At 40.5% G+C, this 18,769-nt stretch overlaps 1 protein-coding gene across 1 annotated transcript in view; it reads left to right on the top strand.

Moving 5' to 3' along the window:
* LOC129774850 (protein piccolo-like) overlaps positions 1–18,769 on the top strand; it is a 367,866-nt gene that overhangs the window by 333,791 nt on the left and 15,306 nt on the right. The gene's annotated exons all lie outside the window — the stretch shown is intronic.

Raw genomic sequence — 18,769 nt, forward strand, 5'->3', positions numbered from 1 at the left:
CGTGTTTGCTAACTAAGCAAACGATCGTGAGTTCAATTCTAGGACCTTTTTTGCAGGGCCAGAGGCTAATAAACTTCATAGTTTAAAGCCATAGAGGCTTTAGATTATAAAGAAAAAAATATGAATCTAGCAAAAAATCTATTCGAGAAGTCTCATTTCGCAGTTTAGTATAACATATAAGTATCGATACAGAAACGCCATGAATGTTTCACTGCTCAGGTCGCCCTTTTATAATGTCTGCTGTGGAACGATCCGTTTGATCTGCAATGTATGATTCATAGCATCCATTCCCCTCAGCATCCTCCCATATTTCTCACTTTGGAAAGGCAACAACAAAAGAGCTAGACGCGACAGCATTTTCACGATTTTACTTTCACGTTCTCGGTAATCACTGTCATTTGAGAGCTGTGAGCTCCAATGGTTCACATTTTCGACCCATTATCGTACGGCGTTGCAAGGAAAAGGAGGTAGCTTTTGTTATCTTTGTTTTTCCTTCACACGACTGATGATTTGTCTTGCATCCTCACTAGGGTGGTTCCGGGTCTATTGCTGCCCAAACTGCTTATATGCAACTTCGACGACATATATTTAGTGTCGATTGTTCCAATCTTGAAATAGTATCTGCAAAAAACCGTGGCACCCCCTCCTCGATCTGAATTCCTTCACGCACTAGAATAAAATCCCGCATCCGGCAAAGCCTTTGCTCCGCGAATGGCTTCCTGCTTCCGAAGACAGGAAAAGTGTTCGTCTCCACAACAGAAGCGACGCCGACGTGGAACCGAAACTGGTGCAATCTATCCGCCCTTTGGCAGCGAAGTTCTCTGTGCCGTCTGCGGAAGCGGATCTGATATTTACACTGTATGGTGTAATAAAATCATCGTTTCACGCGTTCCATTGGAGCCTTCTCCAACGTTGGGGAAATCGGGCCTGTGGATTATTTCGTTGCTACGATCTTCCGGTGGATGTTCGGGCCACAGAGTACGTTTCATCCGGAAAGCATCGAAATGGTTATTCCGGGAGTGAAGCTGAAGGCCTGTGCTGTGTATGTGTGTGTGTAAAAGTGGTTTGCGATAACGATTGATTTCGCTATCGTTAGAAGTGTTTACCGTTCTTTGAATCGGGAAGTAAATGTATTTATAGATTTAAACAGATTTTCCAATAATCGTGAACACTGAATTCACAGTCTTAGGCTTGAAACTACTAGATTAGATTCATAATTATTCGATTCTTCGATTCTATGATTCTTCGATATTTCGATTCTTCGATTCTTTAATTTTTCGATTCTTCGGTTTTTCGTTCCATTGATCCTTCGATTCTTAATTTTTTAAATTTATTTTAATTTATAATTCCTCGATCCTTTGATTCTTCTGTTTTTTGATTCTCAGATTCTTCGGTTCTTCGATTCTTCGATTCTTCAATTCTTCGATTTTTCGATTTTTCGATTCTTCGATTCTTCGATTCCTCGATTCCTTGATTCGTAGATTCGTAGATTCATGAATTAGTAGATACGCAGATAATTAGATTCATAGATTCGTAGATTCGTAGATTCGGAGATTTCTAGATTCGTAGATTCGTAGATTTGTAGATTTGTAGATTGAAGATTTGTAGATTTGTTGATTCGTAGATTCGTAGATTGGTAGATTCTTAGATTCTTAGATTTAAAGATTTGTAGATTCGTAGTTTCATTTGTAGATTTTTAGATTCATAGATTCGTAGATTCGTAGATTTGTAGATTTGTAGAACTGTAGATTAGTAGATTCGTAGATTCGTAAATTCTTAAATCCTAGATTTGTAGATTTGTAGGTTTGTAGATTCGGAGATTTTCATGTTCATGATTTCCTAAATTTTTAGTTTTTTTAGATTTACATATTCTTAGACCATTGGTTTAGAAAAGTTTGAATGAACGGCGCAAACCATTTCCGAAGCAGTGAAGCAACATATTTAAAAATCACTATCAGTCTCAGCACTAACATGTGCTGTTGATTGTTAGAGTTGTCTAGAGCGATACTGTAACAACTGAACCCTGAACAATGAACTGCTCCAAGTAGTTTTTCAGTACCTCTTAGCAAAATTACATTTCCAACGCTCCCGAAAACATCATTCCCAAAGAAGTAACCCACAAATTATACTATTCAGCGTCTTTCACAGAACAACAGCAGAAAATCCATACCGAATCGGTTGTGTGGTGGCAATGGAGGCGATAGCAACCGCAACGGAACAAATTTTCACCTTCAGTTTTCCACCGGAGAACGCAGCTCTCACTGCTGAAGAATTCCTTCTTCGCTTTCGGGTTGAAATGCGCTGCACTTTGGCGCTGCTCTTTACCCGTAGACGATACACGAATTTGCGAAAATTCAATGATCGATCGGAAGAAGTTACCAATAAGACCAAAACACTTGCAGACGCCGTCGCCCGGTCGAACTAAAATGTTGCATGCATGTGTGCAATGATCATCGTCTCGACATTCAGTCTCATAAGAGGTACATCTGAAGACATAATAAAGAGTGTTTTATGATAGGTTCGTCTCATGGCATCCTATCAGGATATAATCACATATTACGAACATATTACGAACAGGCAGGCAAACAGAGTAGGTAGATAATAAGGATATATGAACTGACAAGAAATGGAAAATTAACAAGAAGCGGAGAGTCTTAAAAGTGATCGCAAAGAGTGCCATTTATTTAGAGAAAAACTTCTCCCAACACGGCAGACAATATGAAAATCGACACATATACCTCATCCAAAGAAAAGCAGATCACTACTTGTGCTACAGTGGAGGCTCACGGTGAAAACATGCCTCTGTGTCCTTGAACTTGCAAGTCCACAATGGGAACTCATTTGGCAAAATAGTTCTGAAAGGAACCTCTGAATTAGCGCCATCTTCTGCTTGGTAAACGTTGGAGTAAAATATGTTGCGACAGGAGCGAAGAATATACACAAGAAAATGACAGAGAAATTGAAACTCGTTTGCGAGAGCTACTGTTTCTGCTGCTGAGGTTCAGTTGATGTTGCAGCTTCGCTACCGCACCCGTTGCTAATTTCAATACTCTGCTTCTTTTCGGACTTCTCTTTCTTTTAGTTGACGTTGTTAACTACTTCACACTTATAAAATGACTGACTGCTTAATATTTTTATGCATACTGACTGGTAGAAGAATCACACAGGGCTGGCGCTTGCTTGCAATGTTTTGCTTTCCTTCACGAACTGAACAGTGTGCGATATATCCCATTGTATCGAAACCGTTGTATGTGATATCTGCATTAGGAAAAACTATTGTCTGCTCGCTAGCGGGTGCGAGACTGTGGTGTCTAGAGTGGGATCAATATTTATATATGGTGTGTCTTCATTTTCTAACATCCCTTGGATAGAATGATTTGTACGGTGGCAGTGATGTGTTTAAAGTGTATTTTGCTGCTACTTTCGTTGCTCCTTTTGGTTAGTACCATTTGTGGACTTGTGTTTTGGTTAGTACCAAACTGGGTCAAGAAGTGAGATTTTGTGCGTCTAGATAATGCTTGACTTTTTCAAATTCTTCAATTGTTCATTTAAAAAAAATATTTTCTTTATTGTGACAAATGCGTAGAAATATTTCCAATCATTCATGCGAACATCTTTGCAATCCATCGAGAAATAGTCAAGTTATAAGCGTTCGAAATCTTTGAGTATGTTTTATATGTTTAGTTTTTAGATTTTCATTTTACCCTCCATATCTTTCTTATAGATGTAGTCCTACGTCTACACAAAATCAAGTATTCCCGCACATTTTAAATGTTGCTAAATGTTGCAGAAATGTTAAAGTGACATGCTCGTTATCGATATCCGTCTCATCAACATCGAAAACTGCAGAACTCAGAATAAATTGCATTACGAAAAAAAAGTTATAATAAAAATTGCGCTTTTTTTCAGTGCGGATGTTTTTTTCCGCGTCAGGATATTTCTAGTAGGGTATTGTAAAGCTTTTCCTCTGCGGCTATTTCTGTTGCTCGTATTTCCTTCCCGATTTTCACGCATACGTCAAATGATTTCATTCTATTTGATGATATTGAAAAATCACGTTTCAAGAATGTTCACATTCTAGAAACGTGATTTGAAGTAAATGATGAAGTAAAGATATCTATGGACGCATATAGCTAGTACCAACAATCGCGCTCTAGAAAGCTTTAGTGAAGTGAAGCCAACGCATAAATGCATCGTAGCCAATTCCCCAAATTAGTAGCTCCTTCTTCAATCCTCTACAAACAATAATTTACAACCGTTCATATAAAGCAGGGAATCGATGCTCAGTGTCCAACCCAATCGTTCCTCCACTCCAGCTCTGCCCATGAAAAGAGCACCACTTGTTGGCATGAAGAGACCTAATTGGCAGTGAATAAGTCTCGTATTTAATGGGGGCGAGAAAGGAAGCTTAACATTGTGTCAATTCCATACACACAGGCGAGAGATGTTCAATGGCAAAGGAATTATGATTATATCCTTTATACATACTTAGCCCAGCCCCCGACGACGGACCAAGGAGACTTGTCGTATGTCTCATCCGGATTGAAAAGACAATCTGTAACGAACAGGCAATTGAAACTTGTTGAATTTATATTCATAGCCTCGTATAAAGCCCCGAGTGTATTGATGAAGCCTCGGGTGGTGTTGGGAAGCTCAGCACGACGCAAGTAATGGCGCAAGCGATGATTCCTTCCTCCTCCCATTGAGACATTGAGACATTTTGCGTTGCTTTTTTTACGACGCGTGCGTACGTGTGTTTGTGCCGGCGAGCTGTTAGGATGGGAGAGAATCCTTCCGACTAGACATGCTACTAGAGTTGGGCTGGTACCGCGCGTCGAGCCAAAAGTACTCGGGAAATGGAGAGACGGGTTTATGAACACCATCATAACCGATTCCGGGTCGTCCAAATCGGTTGAACACGGAAAAAATTGTATATGAAAATCTCATGAGAGTGAAATTTCTGCCTTGATATTTTGTGTTTTATTGTATCTTGTATACTTTACTGGGTTTTATGTTGGCCTAAACTCTCATCGCTAGCAGTTACACGCTTCTTCTTCAGTTTACCCTTCACAATGGACCAGTTTTCCCAATCGCTTTCCTTGTGTGAATTTCCAAGTTCAAAGTTTTAAAAGTTGCGGAAGCATCACTTTTCAGTTCACAGCTAGACATTACCCACCAAATGAGCAATTTTTTTTTGTACCTTGGAACATCTCCAATCAACCCTCTTCATATCCTTCAGGGCATATGATTGCGAAACTCCGGTCATTTTCGCCGCGTCTCTCGCTGACAACTTGGGATTCCTTTTTGGTGAATCCAACTTTTTTCGTGATCAACCTTTACGACCGCTCGTACGCGTAAAGTGGCATAAAGTCGGCGGTAATTCCCATCGGGAGGGAACATATGGCATTATGTTGATTATCGTCGTTGGGTCGTCACAATTCCGTTCGGATGTGTTGCTGTGCTGCGCTGCGGGCTCCGGAGTAAAAGTTAATAATCGGTATGAAAATGCCTGGCGCCAGAAGCAGCCCGTATGTAAGCTTGTTATCCGCGAGGCACATCGTTTTGGGATACGGCAAATTTTTGCTGTTAAATTTTCTAGAGAATCACGTTGGATTGCATTTGCCATGATTTTCATGAATTTAGTTACCTATAAAATCCATCCGGAGGGTTCGTGATGGCTCTCCCGTTAATAACACTAATCAACCAATTTGTGAGCGAGAAATAACATTAGCTTAACGATCATTCCGAAACATGGAAAATTACATTCACCATAATCAAGTGTCAACAGTCTGCTTGCTTGCGTAATCGCGAAGGCTTTCCCTAAGCATTCCATCTCGCTAGAATTGGTGCCGCTCGGCACTCGGCACTAGCAGCAATGCAATGTTTTTTTATTTCATTCGCGCCTCTTTCGGTCGAGGGTTCAACCAACCCTCTTTTCCCATGCCAGCACAACCGCATGACTTGGCCAAACTGTTTTGCCTTTTTCCCTCCATCCCCAGCGCGGCGCAACGTTTGCTCGAGACGTGACGAAATCGTTACGTAATAAATTTCGGATCCGTTAAAAGCCCTGGGCGAGGAGTGTACCGCCATATAACAGAGCCAGTGCGCAACACAGTCGTAACCAAGTCGGTGGAACTTGCTGAAATATCCAACAAAAGGAAGCGCTTCAATCCGATCCGATCCCAGTCGGAGCAGTGTGAGGCGATGGCGGCAATGATGATGATGATGTAAATGAATCTGGCCACGATAAGAGAAGCTGTGCCAAACGACGTCCGTCTTTCGCGCGTCGTTGAACATCGAGAACATCGAGAGCTTGATTTAATCATTATCCGGTCGTAATCGTTTTCGTAATCTTTTGGCAGTCGTCCTACCCCTCGTTGTGAAGCGGAAAAGGAGGGGGGAGGTGGTGTGAAGGATTGAAGATTGTTTCTGCGTCTGGTAATGGTGGCGACAGTAGTCTTGTTGCTTTGGAATTGCCAATATCAACGTCTACAGTGTCTTTTTGTTTGCGGGAGAGGGAAAGAAATAGTCCTGATGTTGATGTCTAGAATGAACTCATGAGCAAATATTTATACCAAGCATTTGGTTTGTGGTGAAATGATGTAAGGATTTTAGTTTGATCACCAAGATTTTGCCTCGTAATGTACTGCGCAGACTTAGGAACATGGGCGCTTGAGGATGTGATCCATGCAACAGAATCATCGAAAACGGAATTCAAAAAATACATCAAACATAAATTGTAACCTCATTTTAACTTCTAAATTAAAAATATTCCAAATTAGAAGTATAGAACAATTTGATAATGTATTTTTAGCTCCTCATTTTAACGGCTACGCTACGCTTGAATTGGAAAATTTCCTCTCTCCCCACAGTATTCGTTCACTTGTTGCAGTGCATTTGCATTTCGAACAACCGGTGTTCGCGCGACTGATTCGCAGTGGCCGATAAGGAGCTGTCCACATACCACGTGGACATAAAAAGCACGAGACTCATCTCTCCCCTGTTGTCTACGTGAAAAATTTCCCTTCCGATGTAGGACTACGTCTTTCAGTGAGGGTGCTAAATCAGAAAACAGATCACGTTTCCATGAAAAAATGTAAATATTAATAACTATTTTTGCTGCGAACGGATTTTAATGATTTGCATACCGATCGAATGGGAAATTCTTTCACAATTGTTTGATTTTGAGAATAGTACAATCACCTAGTGCGTAAATGGTTTCAATTGATGAAAATTGTAAAATATGAATTCTCACACTGTTGGGATACTGAACCACGACTTCCTGGGTTTCCGGTTCCTGGCGGGTTTCCTTCGATGAATACCTTCGTCGATCCAGCAGGCCAACACTTCGAAGAAATACAGGGCCAATCCACGTAATAATTGAACACGAGACTAATCTAACTACAATTTACACTAACAATACTTTTGAATAAATGAATTTGAATTTCTATGCCCCTTTTTTTTGAGTTATTCTCTGCTCCACTGACAATTGTACAATATTGTTGTTTGAATTCCTTTTTGCTACCAATACATTTACACGGTAGTTCTACCTCTGTCATCATCGATGATTGTGAATGCTGATCGTGTTGCCAAATACCAATATTATTTGCCATAATCAAAAAAGAGTTGGCAACTCTCGTACATCCTCACCCACCCAGAAATTGACGATGTATAATTTCTGAAAAGATAGAATTCTCTTCGAACATTTAGGAAAGGGAGGGGGAAGGATCACTCATTGATTGTGCTGATTCATCATGATTGGTTATGCTGCTTAGTAATTTCCTACACAGGTAAGATGCAGATTTTCTCCACTGGACGCTTTAGATTGCCATTCGCCGTTTTAAGAGTGACCACTCTGACGATGCCATCGGCACCAGGATGGACTTCAATTATTCTGCCCAGCTTCCAACGCATGGGTGGCAAATTGTCGTCCTTTATTATTACCAATTTTCCTACTTCGATTTTAATTGCTGGACGCCATCGTTTCGTTCGTGCTTGTAGTTGCGATAAATATTCCTTTCGCCATCTAGACCAAAACGTTTGGAGTCTGCGTTGAATAAGCTGCCACTGATTCAAACGGTTTAGGGGAATTTCCTCAAGATTCGGTTCCGGGATAGCTTGTAATGATTCACCAACCAAGAAGTGAGCGGGAGTTAACGGCTCCAAATCATTTGGATCATCGGAAAGCGGGGTGAGGGGTCTTGAGTTCAGGCATGCTTCAACCTGAATGAGAAGGGTATTCATGTCCTCTAATGATACAGGATTCTCTCCAATAACCCTTAATAGATGGTGTTTCGCTGATCGCACTGCTGCTTCCCATAAACCTCCAAAATGGGGAGCACTGGGGGGATTGAAATGCCACCGCATACCTTCATCGGCACACACTTTGGACACCTGCTCTCTGTGTTGTTGATCCTTCAGCATAATCAATAATTCCTTTAATTTATTACGAGCCCCAACAAAATTCGTGCCGTTATCGGAGTACAAACTACTACATTTTCCACGACGAGCAACAAATCGACGCAACGCTTGTATGAAACGATCCGTTGATAAGTCCGAAACTAATTCCAGGTGGACTGCCTTTGTACAGAGACAAATAAACACAGCCACGTATGCCTTATGAGATTGGCGTCGGGGACCGGGACGTATGTAGACTGGTCCAAAGTAGTCTACTCCTGAATGCAAGAATGGACGAGATACTCTAACTCTTGCAGCTGGTAATTCACCCATGAACTGCTGTGCTAGTGTGGGTTTGGAACGAAAGCATTTCACGCATTTGTGGACAATCTCTCTAGCTACATTTCTTCCGCCAAGTGGCCAATATCTGAGTCTAACTGCACTCATCATTAGCTGAGGTCCAGCATGGAGTAAACGCTCGTGATATTGCTTCAATAATAAACGGGTTAGTGTATGCCGAGCTGGTAATACTGAGGGATGTTTAGTATCCTCCGCTTCATTCGAATGCCTCAATCGGCCTCCCACCTTCAAAATATTGTCCGCAGAAATATATGGATTAAACCATCTCAATGGCGACCGTCTTGGAACTGCATCGCCCTTAGCCAAGGCCTTCAATTCCTCTGGGAAAACTTCCTGCTGAACTCGTCGGATCCAAATAAATTCCGCCCGTTCCAATTCTATGGTGGATATAAAACCAGTGATTCGGTTTTCTCGGTTTAGAAGATTCATCAACCGCAGCCAAATAGCCGTCTTTCTCAAAAGATCAGAATACGACGAAAACTTTGAAATGAACCATTCGTTGAATTCCGTTGCCGGTGATACCGGATTTGCAACAACCGTTCGCCGTTTTTCTATGTCAGCACTTTCAGGAATTTCTTCATTAGAAGCTGGCCATTTGCTCTGTTCCAGCTCAAGCCAGCCTGGACCATTCCACCAAAATTTATTATTTACGATATCTTCTGGAAATACTCCTCTCGAGATAAGATCTGCCGGATTGTGAATGCCCGGAACATGCCTCCAGGTGTATCCGTTCGTGATTGTTTGGATTTTGGACACTCTGTTCGCTACAAAAGTGGTCCAACAAGTAGGTGATGCCTTAATCCAGCGCATAACGCATGTAGAATCTGTCCAGAAGTAAGCGTCGATATTCATCTTTATAGATTCTTTCACCCTTTTGAATAATTGAGACACTAAAAGCGCTCCACAAAGCTCCAAACGAGGAATAGTTTGACATTTGAGGGGTGCCACTCGGGATTTTGAAGTTAACAAACGAACCATAACATTTCCTGTTGCATCCAGACTACGAAGATACAAACATCCACCATAAGCTCTTTCTGACGCGTCGGAAAAACAGTGAATTTCCATACGAATCGCTCTTGGAATAATCACACAGCGTTCAATCCGAATGTGGTTTAATAAAGGTAGCTGATTTTGAAAATTTCGCCAAAGCTCACCCACCGTCGAAGACAATGGTTGGTCCCATCCAATTATCTGTCCCGTTTCATCTTCTATAGTCCATAACAGCTGCATGAATATCTTAGCCGTTGTTATAGTTGCCCCAACAAGTCCCAGTGGGTCGAATAATGTAGCAATGATTGATAAAACTCGACGTTTCGTTAGAGTTACGTTGTCGCTCATAGTGGGAATATTGATTTTCAATTTCAGTGTATCTGAATTAGGCATCCAAATTAGCCCAAGTGTCTTTACAGCTGGATCGGGATCGAGGTCAACTTCCTCGGTCACTCGTATTGCCAAATTATCCTCGGGAATCCCTTCAAGAACCTTTGAATTATTCGACGCCCATTTCCTCAACTTGAAACCACCTTTCATCATCATTTTCTCCAATTGAATTCTTAAATTGACCGCATCATCAAGATGTTCCGCTCCCGTTATAACATCGTCCATATATGTGTCTTCACACACAGCCCTTGCTGCGAGTGGAAAATTACCTCCCTCATCCAATGACAATTGTTTAAGAGTTCTCGTTGCCAGGAACGGAGCGGGTTTGGTTCCGTATGTAATCGTACTCAGCTCGTAGATTCCTATCTCCTCTGATTCCGAAAATCGCCAAAGTATTGACTGTAATGGTCTTTCTTCCGGTACGATATAGATTTGCCGAAACATTTTTTCAACATCGGCCACCAACATAATTTGTTTTGTTCGGGAACGAAGAATAATTGACCGTAAATCCTCCTGAATTACCGGTCCCGATAGAAGTGTATCGTTTAAAGATATTCCTGAAGAAGTGGGACACGAAGCATCAAAGACCACCCGAACCTTAGTAGTGGTACTATCCTCCTTGACCACTGGATGATGCGGTAAAAAGCACCGCTTAACCGAACCTTGAATCATGTCTTCGATCTTCTTCATGTGCCCCAGACGTAAATATTCTTGCATGAATTCCACATAATGTTCCCTTAGATTATTATCCCTAGCTAATCGTCTCTCTGTTCCATGCAAACGACGAAGTGCAATATCTTTTGAGTTCCCAAGTTTAACCATGGCAACTTCGTTTTTGGGTAGAGAAACAGAATACCGTCCATCTTCTCCTCGCCGAATAGATTGTACGAATAATGCTTCGCAACGTGCTTCCTCCGGTGAATAATTAACCGCTGTTTCGATTTCCTCACATGACCAAAACCGAGCAATTGAATTGTTGAGTTCCTCTAATGCAGAAGTATTGCAATTGACTTGAACCGAACGCCCTCTACGGGGTACTCCACCAGAAATAATCCATCCAAAAACAGACTCCACCAAAACCGGTAATCCTTCTCCTAACGATAATTTTCGTCCAGATTCGAAAAACCCGAAAAATGATTCTACTCCCAGAATCATATCCACAGCTTGAGATAGGCAAAACGAAGGATCAGCTAATTGTATTCCCTCTGGTATATTCCATCCCTTAGTGTTAATATTTGCCGTTGGTAGATTTACAGTCACCTTCGCTAATACCAGGAAATTTGTTGTGAGTGAAAATTCCGTCACCCGTGATTTTACCGTAGCATCTATTGTTTGTTTAACGTTGGAGGTGGATTCTGCAATGCCCACAACAGACACGTCTGCCTTATGTCTATCCACCTTGAGCTTCTGACTGATTCGTTCGGAAATAAAATTGCTTTCCGATCCCGAGTCTAACAAAGCCCGAACTGGGTACCGATTGCCGTGTTTATCAACAACTATGACAACAGCCGTAGCCAATAGAACCTGCGATGAAAAACAGTGAGCAGCACTGGAAACCAAAACATCAGTGGCTGCTATGTTCGCCACTTCAGATGTCGACGGAATTGGAGCAGATTCCAAGGATGCAGCGGAGGATACAGCGCGGGAGTTCCTGTTTTCGTTCCTGAAGCAGACCAGAGTGTGATGCCGACCGCCGCAATTTCGGCAGGAGTTTTTCGACTGGCATACTTTCGCGTGATGACCTGCTCTGAAGCAGTTTCTACAGAGATAGTGTGTTTTTAGAATTGCATCTTTTTCTGGGACAGTTTTCCTGAGGAATGCATTACACTGGAAAAGAAAGTGCTTTTCCTTACAAACAGGGCAATTAGTGCTTGTTGATTGTGTTCCATAGTGACTAGTTTTGAATAAAGTTTGTTTATGTTTTTGTTGTGGGTGGAAAGAAATGTTGTTTTTATGATCATCGATCCGTGAAGGTAGTGAGTCCAACATTTGCACTCTGCGTTGTAGAAAATCAGTGAGATCTTTCAAAGTCTCCTGCTCCTTGTTTGCCGAAAGTTCTTCCCAGCCGCGTCGTGTAATAGGGTCTAGCCGTGTTGTTAAAATATTTACTAACAGCAGATCACGGTAGTCCTCTGGTTTCACAATTTGATCCAGGGTTTTGACAGCTCGATCGAATGTGTCTAAGAGTGTATGCAATTCCTTGGCAGATTCTTTAGTGTTTGTGGGTAGTTGGAAAAGTGATTGAATTTGACGTTTCTTTAACAGCTTGCTGTTGTTGTATCTATGAAGCAACATATCCCAGGCGATTTCATAATTTGCTCCCGTGAGCGGTAGTGGATCAATGAGAGCCTTCGGCTCCCCTTGTAAACACCCCTTCAGATAGTGGAATTTCTCCACATCTGGCAGGTCAGTTTTGCAGTGTATGAGTGAGGTGTATAAATCTCGAAAACTCAACCATTGATCGATGTTGCCATCGAATGATTGCAATCTGATCTGTGGTAAGCGGACATGTTCTAATGTTCCATGTTGCATGGTAACATTAGCTGGAATGGATTGTGTTGATGATGACTGTTCCTGTCTCTCTCTAACTTTACTCAATAGAAATGATTTGACCTGATAATAACGATCACTGAATTCAACTCGCTCTTTTTCATAAAAATCTTCCTCGTCATCGAAATCATCGTGACATTTGATGTCGATTAAAGTTTCTGAGAACTTCTCCCACGCAATATCTAGTTTCTCCAAACGTACTTCCAGTTGGCAGATATCAGTCTCGACGTTCTTGGAACCTTCCACAAATCTCCAGATGTCGTTAAGACTTGATTGAGCATCCTTCATAGAGACTATGAGGCGCTTCAACGAAGCTGATTTTATGGTAGCAGATATGTTCGGCATGATGACGTAACGGAAATTGGGATTCAGGTGTAGTAAGTGCAGTAAGACCTAGCTTCGCTAGGCATATACTATGTTGTTTACCTGACAAAACAGGTTGTGGCGCGTCAGTGCAATCCAAAATATATGATCAAATGTTGTTGCGAACCAGTCCAACGCTCAGCATAAATTGATGATGTGATTGATCAATGGGTGTTCGAAGGGAAAATATATGTAGTATGCAAAATAACCTGGCCACGGCTGGGCATATACTGCAGCACTGACCTTCACAAAATATTTGATGATTCGTACAATTGATTCACCGTCAAATTGCAAGCGAGAAAAATATCGCTCCAATGCTCAACCAGAGTGTCACAGGGATTACGTGATGAATAATTCGAAGAGGAATTCAATTTCAATGTGTATTTTCTGATCGTCCTAGCTTCTTAGGACATACACCATCTGTTCACTAACCTGGACAACTATTTTTGTAGGCCTCTTCTATTTCCAACGCTCGGTAGTGTGGTGCGCTGGTTGAATTCGTCCGCCGATTCGCTCGGATGATTGTGTCCGCCAGTTGGGTGGTCGAACACTATGCGTCGACGGTTGTGGGTCCGCTGATGATTATCCTCGTTCGCCGCAGAACAATAGATGAAAGTCGAAATGTGGTGTAAGTATATTGCGTTTCGATTCGGCTGGACATATACTGCACTTAAAATTTACCTTTGAAAAAAGTACAGCAAACTTGCCCAGCGTTGAAACGCGATGAAGTTGATTCCTTATGGCCTCTATACTTCCGGATAATGGGTTGAAATTCCTTTCCGATGGCAAACAATACGCCCATTGAATGCACAAATCTCCAAATCTTGATGACTTTTGATGATGACCGGCCGATCCGGTTCGAAGGACCAAAAAATGTTGGGATACTGAACCACGACTTCCTGGGTTTCCGGTTCCTGGCGGGTTTCCTTCGATGAATACCTTCGTCGATCCAGCAGGCCAACACTTCGAAGAAATACAGGGCCAATCCACGTAATAATTGAACACGAGACTAATCTAACTACAATTTACACTAACAATACTTTTGAATAAATGAATTTGAATTTCTATGCCCCTTTTTTTTGAGTTATTCTCTGCTCCACTGACAATTGTACAATATTGTTGTTTGAATTCCTTTTTGCTACCAATACATTTACACGGTAGTTCTACCTCTGTCATCATCGATGATTGTGAATGCTGATCGTGTTGCCAAATACCAATATTATTTGCCATAATCAAAAAAGAGTTGGCAACTCTCGTACACACACATTTGGGCAGTTATCGAGGTGTTACCGAGATGATTTTTCATATCACGGGAAAGATATTTCGAATGTAGGGAGGATTGAATAAGGTTGTTCTGAGGATTTGAGTGTCGGACGTCAAAAAGAGATCTCAAGGGAAAGAATATTATTTCGTATGTATTTGAATTTGAACAATTCCAAAGGAAAACAAAATATCCATTCATCCATTTATTGAGAATGGACTTAGACGCAACATTAAAAAATTATTACTGATCCAATGGTAGTCCTACGTTAATCTTGCGTTTATTTCACAGATATAACCCACTCCTAGTTTTTTCGTTTTGGGTGGGACAAGATGTTGATTTGAAAAACGACATCTTTCACCAACTTGAAGGTCAGGGTTTAGTATTCATGAAGTCCCGTTCGCAAGCTATTCAACCATGTCATGATCAAATGAAGGAGTTCAGGTTTTGTTGAGGGAGCAAAAACAAAAAGTCGTATCCACAGGGTTTGTACACAACTCTTTGGGCTTATGAGGATAACATGATTTCGCTGAGACTCTACAGTGTGACATTTTTAGAACTGTTTAATCTGTTTTGCTGGTTTTTCGCAGTTTCAACTGATCGCTGCACGGTCCCTCGTACCAGAATTTTATGATCTAATACTTCTGTGTTATCTGTACTTCTGATGCGCTGTATTACATGAAGTAGATCTAGCGTAGAATATTTGCAAAGTAAAGGACCATCTCGAGGTAACGTTTTGATCAGACTCAATGCACTGGTATTTTTTTCGCTGTTGAAAGTCTAGTCGAATCGGCCATGAGGAAGGTTTTAATAAAATTAAACGATTAAAAATTTGCTACTAAAAGGATTTCTCATAAGATAAGCAAATCAGGCGAAAGAACTTCCGAATCCGGTGCAACGGTGGAAAAGGTAATGTTGGAGTGCATCGGTCGTTATCATCGCGAATTATAAGAACGGTAAAAATCATCTAAAAAAGAAGCCGAAATTTTTGAAACAATTCAAGCTAGACACATATTATGAGTACCTGACATCAAACTGAAAAAGTCGATTTGACAAACTGGCAACTACGAAGTTTCGGAAAGGCAGTTTTTGCTAGAGACATCAAGACTCCGTAGACATTTGAAGGCCGCTGAACTTAATTCTAATGATGTCATCAATGAGATTGCATTGAATTTGTTGAATCATGAAGTGAGACTTCCAAGAATCGATTCCAAATCTTACAGTGAATTTAAAGCTGTTTCTAACCGTGTACGTTTTGTGGAGAGGCTTATCAGAATTGAAATTAATTAAAAATTGCGGTCAACCAACGCGTCAAGACTTTGTGATTTCTTTTTCGTCCTATCTTATATTATAATAAATACGTTTCTTATTTAGATAATTAGGATTAGGGTATCACCCGGTCACGCTACGCCACTGCAAACAAGCCAAGTATATTAACCAGTCTTGCTTCTGCTAGTGAGTGGTTAATATCACTTTGGAGGTGGGTCGTTCTGTGAATTGAACTGTAGCACGATTTTATTCGCAACTTCAAATGTAGGTTAATATTGGTTACCATTGAGCGGTTTCAATGTTTTGTTTATTAGAAAGGTGGAATAATGGTGGCGGTGGAACAAACATATAATCGCCTATGTACCTATGCACTTGGGACAACTGAGTATTAGATCAACTGTAATCTACAGATAGTGGAGGAGAAGACTTCAGCTTATAAGCAAAACTGCCAAATCCTCTAAACTGTGTCCCACGCGTGCTGAACTCCCTTCAGAAGTTGAAGCCGACGTGATAGCCATCCAGGACAGAATTACTGGATGTACGAATGTCATCAAGAAAGTGAAAAAGTATACCGAGTGTCATCTGCAAGAAGAAAATATAGAACAGGCTACCCAGTTTCAGTCAACCACAACAGCGTGCCTCGATTTGTCCATGACCAACAGGCGCTCTGGAAAATTACCGTTTGAAGCTGTACACACTGTTCTGACCAATCGCTCAATCTATCGCATGATGATATAATGGTTTAGGACAAAATGACCGAAGAGACACCATCATCGATTTGGCTGTTCTACTGACCAAAATTGGGGTCAAACTCGCGCTCGCAAAATCGGCGAAAAAAATCGAAAATAATAACGTCGTGAAGAGATGAATTTATTAAAATAATCGTGATCCTACGTCTAAATTGCGATCGTGTTTTGCGACAACCCCTCATTATTTTTGCATAATGTCTACGTGAAATTTTACGTTCGTCAAGACTTAACGTCGGAATAAAAACTACAATCATTACTTAATGATTCTCATGTAGAGATGGGTTACAAATTCTTTGTTTATAATCATAAAAAATACAATCAAACTAAATCTAGGCAGCTAGGTAGCAGGATTTCCACATTTAATTCTGTAGAATTTTCTAAAAAAAATCTGTATATCTGTATTTTTAGCAAAAAAATTTGTATCAAAAAAAACTAATGGAAAAAATTAAAATAAATATTTATTTTGAATTATTTTTCTTATTTATAGGTTGTTAAAGTCGTATCAATACAACAAAATAAATCATAAAAACGTTTTCTCATTATCCTCTAAATAGTATTATGTTTATACATAATTTTGTTGAACTTAACCTTCAAATTTTCCGTTAATTTCCTCCTTGACGCTCCTATTTGAGCCGGTGAATAGTTCTTCGTTATTAAAATAAAGTCCATCATTGTGGGAGCGAACCGATTTCTAGATTTTGTTTTTTTTGGCATTGTAAAAAATAAAGCCAAAATATTCCCTCAACACACACTGATGAGTGTGGAATTATCGAAAAGTGTCTTAAAACGACCTTAGAAATAGATACAAAACAACAGCTAGGACCCAGTTATATCTGAGCCATTCAATTTTTGCCCCATAAGATTCGTCTTGAGTAGCCTGAATTCGTTATCCAAGCCTAGTCTATTACGAATTGGGGAATTCGTCGCATCAAATCGGCAAGGTTTGGTACGAAACGTACGTGACGAAAGCTTGAGGGTTTTTCAAGGTCACAGTTTTGATAAGCGGATCGCTAAAATCAAATCGATTGGAAATCTGTTTTACGAGTTCAATACAGAAGTCCCGACGAATTGATTTTTGAAGGTCAGCTTTCTAGCTGCATTTTTCTTCTTCAGAAATAATCAGACAACATTTTTCATCAATTTCATAAATCAAGGTATCTTAATGACTCAACGAAAACGAAACAAAGTTTATTAGTAAGACGGTAGATAAAAAATGCACTGTAATAAATTTAATATTGAAAATGAAAACTTAAAAAAAAATCTGTGAATTCTGTATCTTTGCTGAAAATCTGTAATTCTGTATATATTCTGTATTTGAAATTTGGCGAAAGATCTGTAAAGTACATAATATTCTGTATATGTGGCAACCCAGTAGCATTCCATGTTTTTTATCATGAAAATCAACATCATTGCTTCAGAATCGTTTACTCCACTTATCCCACATGCTAACTGATGAAGCATATTATTTGTAAGCTTCCAAAAGAGAACCACGACTATCAGCTACTCTTTTCTTTAAAAAAATGCATTAAAACTTCCCGCAAGTGGGATTTTTTTCGGTACAAAATTCGACCTTTTTGATGCAATAAAAATATTGGTTGTTTACACTTCATTCAAACGAACTATACTATGTTCTGTAGCTGACGTGCATGACTTCAGAATACATGCGTTGATAGTTCCTCATGTTCAATTATTTCTGGAAAAAAATTAAAAATTTGCTTGAAAATTCCTTCGGACTTCAATGGTAGCGGTCAGAATTAACCTCAGCAGTACCTGGTGGTCCGGATACAACATTAAAAACTACTAATTACTACATGGGAAGATCGTTAGCTCTGCAGATTCTCAGCAGCCAATCCCCGCTATGGAAACAGTAAGGCCAACAATTGTGGCGCCCCGAGAGATAATGAAGACACGTTCGTTCCACGCGATCGGCGATCCGCGAAAACGAGACATTATAATTAGCTACGCGATGAGGACTCTGACATTCTGCCGGAAGCGAGTGTGCCAAGAGAACACCAGCTCAAACTGCCTGACACGCAGTCCTAATGACTTTTCAATGAACTGGTTCGACTAGCCGCGTCACCCGGGTAGCAGCGAGTAATGTAATTTATTCGTAACTTTAATCCATTAATAAGAGTGTGTCTTGAACCCTATAAAAATGATGAAATTGGCTCAGAATAAAATTCCAGTTGGTCGATCTCAATATTTGCGATGCTCTCTTGACATCCACAAAAAGCAGTTCTTTTCTGACCGTAGCTCGAAATTAATAAATCACTTCTCGTCGAGGGTGCAATAAACGGCTAAAGCGTAAATGAAATCTGTGGGAGAAACTGTGATAACATTTGTTCCCCCTTAAATGGAAATCTACGGAGCACTCTACCAGCTCCGGGTGCCAAAAGCAGTTCAACCGAGGGCAAAGTTGAATTATTAAATGCCCTGGAAA

The sequence above is a fragment of the Toxorhynchites rutilus genome, chromosome 3, assembly GCF_029784135.1.
Source record: "Toxorhynchites rutilus septentrionalis strain SRP chromosome 3, ASM2978413v1, whole genome shotgun sequence".
NCBI classification, from domain to species: Eukaryota; Metazoa; Arthropoda; class Insecta; order Diptera; family Culicidae; genus Toxorhynchites; species Toxorhynchites rutilus.